General features: G+C 49.5%; 1 long non-coding RNA gene across 1 annotated transcript in view; it reads right to left on the reverse strand.

Annotated features, from left to right (window-relative positions):
- Positions 1 to 637: 637 nt before the first annotated feature.
- The window catches only part of LOC144782871 (uncharacterized), a 32,230-nt gene continuing 18,388 nt past the window's right edge, over positions 638 to 14,479 (reverse strand). Inside the window, exons 2-3 of the long non-coding RNA XR_013601292.1 lie at positions 3,537 to 3,600; positions 638 to 3,333 (exon numbers count right to left, since the gene is read on the reverse strand). This is a non-coding gene — a long non-coding RNA (uncharacterized LOC144782871). The remainder of the gene's footprint in view (positions 3,334 to 3,536; positions 3,601 to 14,479) is intronic.

Raw genomic sequence — 14,479 nt, forward strand, 5'->3', positions numbered from 1 at the left:
TTAATGCAGGTTTAACCCATGCAGGAACACTATTTGCAATCTGAGGAGACTGTCCTTGGTGATGCACTTCCCGAACCTACAGGATGACCAGAATGTGCTTGTGATACTGGACACTGAGCAGGCTTTTGATTCCCTGTCATAGGAGTTTCTTTGAGAGGTAGTGCACATGGTTGGCATCGGAGGGACCTACACTAAATGGGTGCAACTGTTATACTATGCCCCCTCTGCAAGAGTATGGGTGGGAGGCATGGTGTTGAGGTGTTTTGAACGGAGCCGGGGGACTTGGCAGGGTTGCCCCATGTTGCCCCCGCTCTTAGCCATGGCGATGGAGCCTTTGGCATGCAGATTGTGAGATATATTGCAGGGGTCGGGATACGCATCGGGGTGACTACTTACGTGGTTTCCCAATATGCAGACAATTCTTTATTATACTTGAACAGCCTGACTTATTCAGTCCCTATCATATTGTTGGTCCTCGCTGAGTTTGGCGAACTTACTAGGCTACGTGTGAATCGCACTTTATCAAAACTGTTCCCACTGGAGCTGCTGGGGGGTGGGTGCAGGACTTGCAGCAGCTGGATCTCCCAAGGGTGACTGAGATAGTAGGATATCTGGGGATAAGGATTACGCATGAGGCTGGGGAGTTTGAAAATGTAAATATAAGTAGGGTGATGGATGGAATGAGACCTACAGTAAAATTCTGGAATACCCTACACTTTTCCCTGATGGGGAAGTTGGCATTGGTGAAGATGTTAATACTACCCCGGTGTTTGTATATTTTCCAGGGGACCCTATTTACAATCCATAGGAAGTTCTTTCTGGACCTCGATAGGTTGATAGTGGAACTGTTAATGGCCAATGGGAGAAAGAGTTAGTTTGGCCACTCAAGCGCCCCTGGTGAAAGGGAGGTTTGAGTTGCCCTGCTTGGAGGTTTATTATTTCGCAGAACATCTGTAGTACGTGGTGAACTGGTTGGACGACCAAGAGAACTGGGAGCACAGACTGCTGAGCGGCACCTGCAATAGGGGTCCATTGACCGAGCTATTAATGTTGGGGGAAGAGCAACGATTACTTTACCTTTTGGATCTGACGGGTATGTGGGGCATGGGAGAGGGCGGTTAAGATAGAGCTGAGGAGAGCTCGCTTTGCACCCGACTTGAGCATCTGGGCATTGCGCACATTTAAACTTATTGAACAGTCTATGTCAGTAGATAAATGGTCGGTTGACTTTTGAAACTCTGTGGGATTTATACCCAAATGATAGGTTCATTACCCTTGCAGATGCCATTGATACATTTCAACTTGGAACGGGACAATTCCTTCAGTTCGCTAAAATAGTGGAAGTTACACGTGGGATATAGCCATCTTTTCCGGAGATCCCACAGACATCCCAAACTTTGGAAACACTGTTGGCTATGTCAAACAGTAGGAGGTAGATCTTACAAATCTATAGGGCTCCGAGGCAGGAGTGCTCCAGTGGCTGAGCTTTCAGTACAGGACAAATTGCAAGAGATTTTAGAGGGGCCATTCTCTGCAAAAGACTGGGAGGGAATACATGAGGGAGTGAAATCCACGTCCACCAGTAGGCTTCATGCTATATATCCGGCGCGCTCTTGCAGGTGTCCCCGCTGCAAAAGACTGGGAGCGGATTGTGCATGTGTTGGGGGGTGTCCAAATATAGACCAATACTGGGAGGCAGTTCTCACATCCTTGAGCGCGGCCTCGGGGTGTTGGCCAAGCACAGATTTGCTATAGAGTGGTTGTCAACAATCGCGCCAAAACGTCCTAACTGGCTGAGAGATATGGTCGAGTGGGAAAAACTTGTATAGACAAGAAACTGGTGAATGACCTGCAGGTCTGGGCAGCGATGCTTTCTGAACTGCTGGCTCCTCCTGATAAGCTGCCCCCTTAGAGGAGTGCGTTGATGCAGATACAGAGATGGCATGGTGACAATAGAGATTTTACAATAACTTCCGCCATATTCCATGCAAAGGTTATATGCAGACCTTTATTTTTTGTTCTGCCATGGGGAATCAGCAACACTGTACAGTACTCACACATTGCATTGTGACTATGTTAGAGCCAGGGGGTGGGGATATTACGAGTGATGTTTCTTTGTTGAAATAATGTGTTTTCCTAAGTAACTATTGGTATCGTGACTTTGAAAATAACAATAAAACATATAAAAAAAGATGCCAGTACGCTTTGAATAACTAATTATTTGTCATAACATTTTTCTACAACGGGAAGCATGAGAATGCTACAGATAGCATTATAAATCAACTCAATGGCATGCAGCGGCCACCTTTCACCCATAAACCTTCAACATACGCAAAAAGAAAGCATCTCCACCCCACTCTTTATAACTTTGCTTCTACTTATCTATCAGACAACGTTACTACTCAAAGATGACACAGCCACACCCTCAATTTCAACCAGTTTCCTCACCACCAACACACACATACACTATAAAATGCTTTCTTAGTCTGTGTGACGAGGATAAAAACAACCAAAAAACACACATTTTATGTCCTGGTATAACAAATAAAATCCGCAATAGTTCACCACCTTTAGCCTCCAAGGACAATGCTCACTCTCCCGCAGCACAAAATTACACCAAGTTCAAACTCTTCTTTAAACTGACTATTGATAAATATTCATGTTATGTCCAAAAATTAATATGTCATCTTCAAACTATTATATCACAAAAAGAGTATCCATGGGTCTAAATACAATGAACCTACTACCTTACAAGATGCAGTGCGAAAAACAGACCAGGATAAAGAAAAAGTGTATCTAGTCCTGGAATTATCCTAAGAGATAAGGATACCCATCAGTCACCACACGGTACCGCCCTTCATTATTTGGGACACCTTATGGATCTTCCCATATGTGAGACATAAATGATGCAAGAGGACTAGATAGAATGTCCTACATCAAAATATGACTCACCGTGCGGTCCTTCGGATATTGACTGGTAGTCTAATCTGATGGGTGACAAAATTGCAGTGCATGCGAGTGTGAAAGAAAGTGAATTAAAATTGGGTGAACGAGTAACACTGTATTTTTTTATTTTACTCAATCCTCCAATGTTAAAAAAACCAGAGCAACCAAAAGCAGTCTTAAACAAATATCTGCTCAGATGTAATATAGGTCGACATGTTTCAGCAAAAATTGACCTAATTGTCCTTGCCATCCTCAGGACCTTTGTTAATAAGTGCTACTGCAATGTGCAAATGTGAAATAAAATGGTGAAAAAAGAAGAATAAAGACGTAATCACCTTGAATCCCAGGTGTCTATTGATTCCTTCCTGCACATGGACTGATTGGTCACTGGGAAGGAAAAAACAAGTGTTACTATGTTGTGACATGCAGCTCTAATAAAGGTGTAGGTAGATAATCAGGTGTCTAATGGTGTCAACCTCCTGATGTTACAATAAAAGTTAATCCCTGTGGCACATTGCTCACATTCAAATTCAATTGTCGTTACATCATGTATTATTTTGTCACTTAGATGTAATCCAGCCCCTGCTTACCTATTGCGCAGGAGGAAAGAGCCTCACTTCACCTGGCTGCGGCTCAGGGAGAGGAAGCACCGCTCTAAAATCAGGGGGAAAAGCACATGAAACACCATTAAATGTCCCTTTCCCACCTGGCTGCTTGTACATTAGGAGTAAAAAGCCTCTCATTCAATCCCTATAACATAATCCCTCATGGTCATGTTCAGGAATACTGTTACATTGATTAACTGATAGACTCTGTAATGGGGCACACTTGAGTCTGTGATTATTGTGGGAGTCTGGTGTTCTTGATCTGAATGTATAGGTAAATATATCAAAACATGTCATGCCAATCTTTCGTTGATGATCTTGAGTAGTAGTGACATAGAGCTCACGTGATAGTCATTCACGTAACCACTTTACAAAGTGAGATCGAAAGAATAAGATACAAAGCAAACTTTCATCATTATTTACCCCGTTGGCGACATCGTGCCATTCACTCTTGGTAGCTGTCTGGCCCCCATGATTACGGGAGAGAAGCTTGGGTCGCAAGTTTCAACAGACACTTAAAAAACCTTTTGACACAAAGCTAGCGTAGCATGGTGGGAGCCACTAAACTGTGCCCTGATCTTGCCCCGTATCGCGCATACCAGAATAGCCAGTGCAGTAAATGGAAGCTAAGCTACAGACACTTTAAAAACCTTTGACACAAAGTTAGCGCGGTATGGTGTGAGCCACTAAAATGTGCCCTGATCTTGCCCCGTATCGCGCTACAAGAATAACCAGTGCAGTAGATTAAAGCTTAGCGGAGGAATGGCGCCCTTACCTGTCCGTCGGTACTTCTCGCCGGCGTCTGAGCCGACTTGGGGAGGTACCCGAGCGGACAGTCCCGGGCGTTTTTATTTGCGGAGCGCGCTGATTGGCCATCAGTGCGTCTCGTGATCACACCACGTGACTAGGAATGTAGTTCTGAGTTTTGCGATATTATTCCGAACCATCTACCATGGTTATGATGTTTGGGGGCCGTCTTTTCTTAGATAGCAAGACGTTTTTTACAAAGGAAGGAGAGCCAGTCATCTTTCGAGTAGGAAGTAGCCAACTTGTAAATGACGCATCACGTGATCCCGCGGTCACGTGTCTTGTCTGGTCGTGCTTGGAATTTGTAGTTTCAATTAACTCAGTGTATTGCCATACCATCCTTCATTAATTGTATTAATATTTGGTTGCCCTCTTTTAGAATATTAAGCCGTTTGTAGTTAAAAAGGAGTAAAGCGAGTAAGCTTACAGGGAGGAAATAACCGAATCATAAGTGACGCATCACGTGATCTCGCAAGCACACGTCTTGTATGGTCATGCTGGAGCCTTTCAAATATGGTCTAGGCGTGAGTTGATAAATAACATGTTGATAGTATTTAATCAATTTCACTTACTGGGAAAGAACGTAGATGTAGTTCAGACAACAGTGTTTTTTTTTTAGATTGTTATCTCTTTGAAAAGTGGAAAAGTGTCGAAGTAAGAAAAGCAAACGACACAGAAGCCTTGGGTTTGGATAAAGACATAACAGTTGGGATGTACAGCAATCCAAAAATGGGTGCCACTCGTCTTACTGTCTGAACAGAAGAGTGTAGGACATCATAGGGATGAAAACCTATGATGGTCCTAAGCTTTTAACACCTTTACTGCTGTGCAGATTTTACCCTGAGTGCTGAAAATTGCAAAAACCCATTGTTCATGACAAGGTCAGCTCGTCATAAGCACACGACCAGTGTACTGCATGACGAGCTGAGCTCGTCATGAGCATGGAAGGGGTTAATAAAACGTTATTGACATTCACTTAGTCTGCATACAGTCAGCATGAAAATGTGTATCGGTGGAGGAATACACTTTTATCTCGCAGTGGCTAGATTATAATTTGTGAACCCGCAAGAAAGGTCTTATGGCTGTGTCTATTCTGATGGAACGCTCTCTTTGTGTGGGCTACTTTGCTGTAGTAAGATAATAATGTTAGTTGCTTCAACATTAGATATGATCAAATTGCTATTCACAGAGAGGACCATGGAATCTCATCGTTCAATCCAGTCTTGTCACTGCCTAACCTGAAAACCCATCTTTGCTCTCTGATTAATAGGTATTTCGATATGTCAGTGACATGGTCTGGAATAAATGGCTGTTCCAACACTGTCCATTGGAAATCCGACGGACTATGTTTGGCCTCCAGAAAGTGGCTTGTGAGTTTGGTGGCCTATTCGAACTATTGACATACACATAACCAGACTTATTCTTCGTAACTAAATCATGGCTTGGGGAAAACATGGCCCCAATATTGCATGAAGCTGTTCCACTAGGCTATCAAACTGTTACACAAAATTGCATAGGCAATTGCTTAGCTGAGCTCGCCACTCCCTAAATCGTTGTTTGCTTTCAGAGCCACATAACATCACAATTTTTAAATTTTTATAAACTCGTCCTCATTTTGATCGCATTCTGTGTAATTCTCCCTTCCTCTCCAATTCGGGAAAGCCAAAGTAAGTTACATGTTTTTAAATTGTATCAACTGGTGTATAACATGGCAAAAATAAACTGACAAAGCCAATAGGTCTTCCATAGGCAAGATCTTGTTAATAATGGAGTCTGCGTAATGAGTTCGGGGCATAAGAGACCTGGCCAGACCACCTTATGAATGCAAGATCTGGAAATAACAGTTATATCTTTATTCAGGAGAAGCATGTAGTGCATGCTGGTGATGGTGAATATAACTTGAAAGTTATAATTAACTTGATTTAAACATACGTCTATGCCATAACTTAGATATTTGGATCTCGCCTGCCACCCTACATGCTAGAGGCAGATATGTTGACGAGTTTTTGCGAATGGATTGTGTCCTTGAGTCTGGACTCTCTTATAGATGTTAATGAAACAATCAGGGGCTGTGAGCATTATTTGGAGCTCCTTTACCATTCTCAACAACCCAAGGCTGTATTGCTATATGTAAAATTTTAATTTTGAGCTTTATCAATGAGCAATGTGATGAAGAAACTGAGTAATGCTATACCAGAACCAGGAGTCAGTTTGTTCCAGAAAGATGAGATTAAACCATATGTCCACTCTTTTTTTTGATAAACACATTTTCATTGATTTGACAGAAAACACCAGCCATTCATCACGACACCAAGATAACACAGGAGTATAATCAACGTTCTGATTGACCCATTTTACAGAGACGGATGGATACAAAGCGATATACATTTGAACATTCCCCGTGAGACTAAACCATTCCCCCTAACCACTTCCCCCGACCCTTCGATATTTCTTAGGACAACTGTGTGCCTCATACATGGTTTTTTCCTGCGTGGCACACCATTCGACCCCGGTCCGCCAGCGCCCAAAGCTTGGGGGGGGGGTCAGGGCACTTCCAGGAGGCCGCTATATCCCTTTTAGCCACCAACATTGCCATAGAAAAAAACAACTTCTTGCTTTTAGACCCTTCCATCCGTCCATGATGCCTAGAATCGTGTGTTTTGGATCATGTGGGACTTCCCACCCCAGTATTTTTTTGAGTTCCTCCTCAATGTCCCCCAGAACTGCGTCAAGTGTGGACAGATCCAAACCATATGGAAGAAATCAGCGGGCTCATGGCTGCATCTAGTGCAAGCGGGGGTCGGTGAAATCCTGCTCTATGAAGGCGCACAGGGGTCAGGTAGGCTGCATGTAAATAGTATAGCTGTACCATACGCAACTTAGCAGAGGCGGTGTCTGTCCTGGGGGCCATAAGGGCATTACGCCAGTCTTCCTCCTCCAGAGTGCCTCCCATTGAGCACGTAGCCGATATAGAGATGTTGGGGTGTTATTGATCAATGTTCGGTAGATGCGAGAAATGCCACCCTTCCCCAGGTTCCCCAGCATAATCTCTTCCTCAGGCGGGCTATGGTCAGAAAGCCGTGTGCCTGTCGTGAGGTGTGCTTGAAGAGCAGGGCGCAACTGTAGGTACCTGTAAAACTGTGACTGATGCAGGGAGTGTCTAGTTTGAAGGTCCTTGAAGGAACGCATATGGTCGCCTACCCACATATCTCCCAATTGTGAAATTCCTATAAGGTCCCAGGATCGGAAACCCTGCAGCCCATTGAACTCCTTGGGCCAGGTACCCTGCCACAGGGCTGTGCACTGGGTCAGTTTATGTGTCCACTTAGTGTGTCACAGTGCGGCCCGCCAGGCCAGCAGCGCGGAACGCGTCACCTCTGGCAATCGGGGCGTAATAGGATCCCCATTCAGCATAGACTGGACCCTGATCAAGCCCAACTCACTTAACTCAAGCCTGTATGCCAGATCAGACCAGCCCCCATTGAACCAGTCGTGAATGGATAGCAGGCGCGTGGCTAAATAGTACAGATGTAAGAGGGTCATCCCCAGGCCCCCATTGAAGGAAGGAATCCTACAGACGTTCAGAGCCAGGCGGGCCCTCCCTTTCCCCCAAAGGGACTTAGAGGCCATGCTATCTAGATCTCGGAACCTCGCCCTCGGGAAGCAGAGGGAGGTGTTTTGAAGAACGTAAAGGAACCTGGGGAGAATCATCATTTTAAAGAGGGTAACACTCCCCATGAGGTTCTGGGGCAGCGTCTGCCACTTCTGGAGGTCTGCCTTAGCCTTCTTTACTAGGGGAGTAACATTGAGGGCCCAGCTGCGGTCGGGGAGTAGAGTCACCCATATCCCCAGGTATTTGAACAAACCATTCTCTAGACATGTGGAGAGGAACCAGGACCGACTTGTTGGGGTTCAGCTGGAGGCCTGCTCAAAGAAATGTAGGATACTGAGATAATGGGGACCTGACAGGGCGGGATCCGCTAAGTAAATGAGGACATTGTCCGTGTGAAGGGCGATCTTGTCAGTCTCTGAGTTGGGTCACTCCCAACCCTGCATGTGCCCCCTCGATCGTATCAGGGCCGCCAAGGGCTCCATCACCAGAGCAAAGAGCAGGGGGGAAAGAGGACACCCCTGCCTCGTTCCCCTACAGACCGAGAAGGGTTCTGACAAATTCTCATTCACCAGGACACGTGCCCTCGGACAGGCTTATAGAACACAGACCAGACCCCGAAAGCAGGGTCCATAACCCATCGTGGCAAGGACATCCTACGAAGACAATGTTGGGTACCATGTGAGGGCATGAACCCACATTTGTCTGAGTGAAATAACGCGGATAAGTGGGGTTTGAGCCACTGGGCGAGGACCTGTGGCAAACAGTTTCAGTTCCATATTGATAAGGGAGAGGGGACGGTAGACCGTACACTGTGGCGAGGGTGGCTGGGATTTGTGAAGAACCACTATGGTGGCCATATCTGTCTCAGGAGGGAAGGAACCCTTTTCAGCCGCCTCCCGGAACAGACTTGCAAGGCGAGGAACGAGGGTTTCGCGATATAGAGCATAGTATTCCTGAGGGAGGCCATCTGGGCCCGGCATCTTGCCGGAGGAGGTAAGGGTGATCGCCTCCCCAATTTCTTCTTGGGTGATGGGGTGGTCTAGATCCTCCTGAACAATGGAGTCCAGGTGAAGAATGCAGACATTCCCAACTCCCAACAAGCTAGAGAGAGAGTTGGAGTTTTAGCTGAATATAGTTGGTGATAGTATGAGGCAAAGGCGTGGGCCATCTCCGCTGGGGAGCGGCACACCGATCTATCCTGAGCTATGATTTCAGGGATTATGCGGTTCGCCCTGGGGTAGGTGGCTAGTCTGTGGAGAACTGAGTCGTTTTGGTCGCCTCAGCCATACACCCTGGCAACGGATGAGCGCCAGAAGAGCTTAGCAGTGTCCAGTGAAAGCTGCCGAAGCTCCTTACGAATATGAGCAAGAAGCCTCACCTCGGAGGCGTCTGAGCGGAGGATTATTCAAGGCATAGTGCCTGTGCCTCTCGCGAGGTAATTTGCTCCAATTGCGCCTGCCACTGGAGCTTGAGCTGGCCCTTGGTGACTCCCCTAATCGTGGCCTTGCTAGCCTCCGATAGGGTACCCGGTGAAGATACCAATCCCTCATTAGTCAGAAAATAATGCTTGAGTTCCTGTCCCACCACCTTCCAGAACTCCTTATCCTGAAGGAACCAAGCGTTTAACCTTCACGTCTGACGAGGGGGGAGGGGAGCCCATATTAAGTATCACCGGGGAATGGTCAGATATACCTTGAGGGAGGATGGAAACATCTTGGATCATGAGACAATCAGTCGAGGGAACGAAAATCGTGTCAATCCACACCTGCGTGTGATGAGGTGCTGAGATATGTATGAACTGCTTGGAGTGTGGGTTCCAGATACGCCACGTGTCGCAGAGACCCAGTGATTCAGACCAATTCGTCAACTGTCTCGCATGCGCAAGTCTACCATGGGTCGTGGGGCCTGCCGTGTCCAAGTCAGGGGAGGAAACCGCATTAAAGTCACCCCTGAGGAGAGTGGAGCCCAAAGGCAAAGAAGTCAGGAGGTCAGCGGAGTTGGCTAGGGTCGTTAACATCGATGGAGGAGAGTAGAGTGATGCCAGGTTGAGGGGGTCACCATTCAGAGTGCCACACAGGGCCACAAAGGTGCCCTGGGCATCATGGATGACTCGCGCAGCCACAAAAGGAAGGGAGAGTTTCACCAGGATCGCCATACCATGGGAGCCTCGGGTGAAGCCCGAATGCCAGACCCTATCATACCCGTATCGTGCTAAAAACGGGCAGTGATTACCCATCAAGTGCGTCTTCTGTAACAGTAGGAACTCCACCCCAAGGCGTTGCGCTTATCATAATACAGCCATGCGCTTGAAGCGGTCATTGACATTCCAGTACATTACGCGCAGGGAAGCTCCTAGCGGCGGTGTATCAGACATAGTGGCAGACGGTCTCAGTGGTGGGGTAAAGTCCCACTGGGAAGCTCGGCCATGAGCTGGGTCCCCAGGAGGCTTGGCTGGGTGCCCAGAGAAGAATTATTGTATCCCAAGGGGAGTGGAGGTAGGGTGTCATGCGAGTGCTGGTGCAACAAAACAAAGGAGCAACAAAAAACAAAGAGTAGAACTCGGGACAACGGTCTTCCCCACCCTAACCCAACCCCCACCCTATACTTCAGGAACGGAAGCATCTGTGGCCCTAACAGTGGAAAAATTAACAAAAGACCAAACTAGAACGCTAGGGAATGGGGAAGCGTGGAGGACTCCTCCTCGTAACAGGATGTACATAATAAAGTCCGGTGGGAGTGAAAGCAAGGATGAGCCGATAAGCCGCCTCCTGCTGCGGAGCCAGGCCCGGCAGGCAGAGACGAGTTCAAGCAGGGTCCCTGAGAAGCATCAGGCTACGTGAAAGATCTGTGTCTAGGAGGTCCAGCAGTGAAAGGCCTGGCATCCCCAGGGTCCAGTCGGCCGGAGGAGCCAGACCACCTCACAACCAGGGGTTCTTCAGGGAGTGGTGTCGGCTGCCAAGAGGGGCCCAAGGGAAGTCAGAGCCGGCTCACCTCTGGCCACGGCACCTATGTGAGCGGTTGCGCCGAGGACGGGGGGGCAGGAGTCACCATCCGCACCACCCGGCGATGGATTACGGTCGTAGGTAACGCTCCTCCGTAGCCAAAGTCCAAGCCTCTTCAGGAGAGTCAACGAATAGGGTCTTATTGGAGAACACACCTCGCAGGCGTTCCAGGAAGAGGAGCCTATATTGTATGTTAAGGGCACGTAGCTTTTGCTTGACTTCGCCAAACGAGCGGCGCTGACCCTGGACCTCACGAATGTAGTTCGGGAAAATCATGATCGTATGATCATAGCGGAGATGCTGCTGTTTGAGGGCTTCAGCCAGGATAGAGTCACAGTCCTTAAAGTTGAGAATCTGCATTATGGACGGTCTCTGTGCCGCTCCCGTTGGTGGTTTAGGAGCAAGGGAGCAGTGAGCCAGCTTGATCGCAAACCACAGGGAGAGGGAGCCTTCAGGGATACAGGATCGCAACCACTTCTCCATGAAGTCCGCGGTACGACCCTGTTCCACCCCATCCGGAAAGCCCACCAGGCAAAGGTTGTTGCGGCGGGATCTGTTTTCTGCGTCTTCGGCCTGCCGGTGCAGTTCCTGGGTGTGTGATTGGAGACGAGCAACTTGCCCCTTAAGTTGTTGGACGTCGTCTTCCACTGTGGAAATTCGAGATTCGGTCTCTTTGATCCGGGCCGTGGTGTTTCAGAGGTCTTGCCGGATGAGGGTCATGTCCACCCGGACTTTCAAGATCTTGTCCTCCACGGAGGATTGCGAGGTGTGGATAGCCTGAAGGATGGTAGACAGGTCCGCGGCCGGTGGAACTTCCCTGTCCACTGTTCCCCCAGTTGCCCCAGTGTCAGTAGTGGTGAAATGGTCAATTTTGGTCTCGGTGGCCGGGGTCTTGGAGGGTTTGTGTCTGCCATGGTGCCACCCAACAGGGCAGGGGGCCCTGAGGGACGTCTCAGAAGGTCTACGTAGCAGGGGGCCAGCGATCAACCCCGGAAGGCACAAGAGCAAAAAGGCAACTGGGGTGGAGGAGGAGGCCTTCCCAAAGCTCTCCGCAGCTCTGTATGTGCGGACGGTTCTACCCCTCTGGGCAAGACTGCACCCCGATGGCCATGGCACGTAGATCCGGTCCCAAGACAGCAGCAGGGCCTCTGTGCTCGGGCCCACAGACCACACCAGGCGCCACTTGAGCAGGGCAGAAGCAGGGGGCCGGTGGAGGAAGCACCCTTCCAGGCCTCGCAACACTCTGTTTGTGGACGATTCCACCTCCCCGGGGCCCTATCTCCAACCAGAGGCAACGTGTTGGGAGGCCGATCCGAGGTCCGTGGCAGGCCTCCGTATGAAAGGGCCCACGATCCCTAGCAGGTACTGCAAACACAGGCCATAGGGACAGTGAGGGAGGCCATCACGCAGTTCCTCTTACCGTTGAATGGAAACGTCCAAATACCCCTTTCCCCGGCACCGCTGCCTCTCGAGGTGGAGCGGTCGGAGACGAATTTTCAAGGCCAGGCCAGGGGGATCGCCACACCAGTAGGCCCCGAGCAAGGCAAAGGCAGGCTGGGGGGCAGGGGGTGGGAGAGGGTCTTCATTGGGGTCCTCTTGCCACACGATGGACGAGGCCGACACACCCCTCCAGGCCTCCCCAAGCCTGGAGTCCAGAGTCAGCCCCAGCGGGCTGCCAGGAATCCGTGCCAGGGCTCAGGAGGCCTGAAGAAGGGCTGCGCGGCACAAAAGGTGAGGAGGCACGGCAGGGCCAGATGACAAGTAGCACCACCCGGGGGCCGGCATCACACTCCAGCAGGCTGCCCGCACGGGGGGCTACCCTCAGCTGACCCAGGACCCCCTCCGCAGCTGGGACTCACCAGTCAGGTCTGTCGATTGCTGGGCCCCCGGTCACAGGTTACACCGCAGTAATCGGGAGCCGACCGCCGTCAATCTCCAGCCCCCACTGCTCGAAATGGCAGTCGATATTGTGGTAGCGCCGCCGGGTTGCCAAGGAGAGGCTATGGATATCCCCAACAAGCACAGGCAGAGGGGCGGCTCGCCCCCAGGTGCGTCCTCCTCAGCACCGGCGGGCAGAATCAGGCCCCCGCGGCCGCCCACACAGGATCATAGTTGGCGATGGAGAGAGGAAGACACAGGCGGTGCCCCAGACTCGGCGGTCCACCACCAGACGCTCCAACCCCAGGGGGGGCCCTCCGTCCTGCCAGGCAGCCAGACAGAAGACCAGGCGGCACAGTCTGGATGCAGCAGTCGTTGCGGCTTAGAACTGAGAGGCCGCCATTTTAGGTGCGAGCTGCCGCTGGCCAGCTGGCCGGCCGGCCGAACGCAATACCAAAGGGGATGATGGACGGAGCGTTTGAGCGAATCAAACACTCACCCCCAGTCAACTGATCTGGGTTTAATCCATCATCATTCTGTAGCTCACTCCACCTCCCCAGTTCAGACATGGCCATATGCAAATCAGTCCGACTCTGTGCCGCATGGGAACAGTCCAGCACGAACTGCCAAGCCATGTCTTCCCTGGACTGGAAACAAGCATCCTGAGACCGGTTTCGGGTTCATAACCCTCATCAGCCAGGCTATCTTGAATCCAGTGGCAGAGTGAGCAAGGGACCCATGTCTGGGCATACCCTGCCAACTTAGGGCGAACAAAGCGATACCAAAGGGGATGATGGACGGAGCGTTTGAGCAAATTAAACACTCACCCCGGGTCAACTGATCTAGGTTTAATCCATCATCATTCTTTAGCTCACTCCTCCACCCCAGTTCAGACATGGCCATATGCAAATCAGTCTGACCCTGTGCCTCATGGGAACAGTCCAGCCCGAACTGCCAAGCCATGTCTTCCCTGGATCGGAAACAAGCATCCTGGGACCGGTTTCGGGTTCATAACCCTCATCAGACAGGCTATCTTTAATCCAGTGGCAGAGTGAGCAAGGGACCCACATCTGGGCACACCATGCCAACTTAGGACGAACAAAGCGGATGATGGACGGAGCGTTTGAGCAAATCAACCACTCACCCCCGGCCGAAAAACGGCATAGCGTTGGTATATTGGGCTCCTCGCAACTAGGGACACAGCCAGAGATGCAGCACTGGAGCGGCGACGATTCTCAGGGCTGGATGGCCGTCTGGATGGGCGGATTGTGAGCGGATGGCAGAGGGGTCCGGGAGCACTTTCAAGGTGCGTCCACCATCTTGGCTGGCTAGGCCACGCCGCCTATTTCCACTCTTTACTATGTTTTTTCCCTACGATTATGGTAGGACAAACTGTCTCTTTCCTCTTTGAAGGGCTTTCAGAATAAAATCTGTAATGGATGCATATGCATTGAGCTTTTCCTCTCCATTCTCCTGCAGCTCTTTTGTGGTTTTTAGACTTCTGCCTAGCAGACTTATCTAAAACTTAAGAAATTGTAAATATGTGAGATTTTTGTTTGAATATACTTTATGGTTACCTTTCTTTGGTCACAAATGTATTTAATGTTCTGTAAGTGTTTTAACTGTGT

Source organism: Lissotriton helveticus, chromosome 9, assembly GCF_964261635.1.
Source record: "Lissotriton helveticus chromosome 9, aLisHel1.1, whole genome shotgun sequence".
Lineage (NCBI taxonomy): Eukaryota > Metazoa > Chordata > Amphibia > Caudata > Salamandridae > Lissotriton > Lissotriton helveticus.